General features: G+C 34.5%; 1 long non-coding RNA gene across 1 annotated transcript; it reads left to right on the forward strand.

Annotated features, from left to right (window-relative positions):
- On the forward strand, positions 1–587 carry LOC110113805. The gene is made up of 3 exons (XR_002305186.2): positions 1–63; positions 183–305; positions 555–587. It is a non-coding gene; the product is annotated as an uncharacterized LOC110113805 (long non-coding RNA).
- The last annotated feature ends 10 nt before the right edge of the window (positions 588–597 follow it).

Consider the following 597-nt stretch of genomic DNA (forward strand, 5'->3'; position numbering starts at 1 on the left):
AGTTTGCTCAAGGGACTCAAGGAGGTGTGGATCTCTATCTCCGGCTAGCTGCCGCTGATTTGGGTATGCTCTTTAGGCCTTATTTAAATAGTACAGACGTATTAGCCATTGTTAATTAAGTACTCTTTCCAAAAAATACCCTATTTGCTGCGCTACCGTTGACGTAAGAATTTCTTATGTAGACTCATCAGAAAGTTCCTCAAGCAAGAGGAAGCATATAGTTGCAGTAGTCATCCCATTTGGGCTAGCTTTTATCATATTCTCTTGCTGTGGGATGTACACCATAAGAAAGAAAAGAAAGCAGGGTAAGTTATCTATCAACATGTACCTTCAAATTTTGTTTTTTTTTATTTGTAATGATAGAAATTTTTTAAATAGCTGTTGCTTTTAATGATCAACTTATCAGTTCCAAGTTTTGTGTCATTCTGCTGAAACATAAACATGAAGAAATTAATTCCTTAATGTGAAAGAAAGAAATAATGACATGTAAGTAAAAATGAAAAAAACTAAGTATTATGTTAAATACTTCTGATTGTTTAAACCTTGCTTGCTAGGTGTAAGGCATGGTTATGTGAAGGAGAGCAGAGGAAAAGAGAT

The sequence above is a fragment of the Dendrobium catenatum genome, unplaced genomic scaffold (assembly GCF_001605985.2).
Source record: "Dendrobium catenatum unplaced genomic scaffold, ASM160598v2 original_scaffold_69607, whole genome shotgun sequence".
NCBI lineage: Eukaryota > Viridiplantae > Streptophyta > Magnoliopsida > Asparagales > Orchidaceae > Dendrobium > Dendrobium catenatum.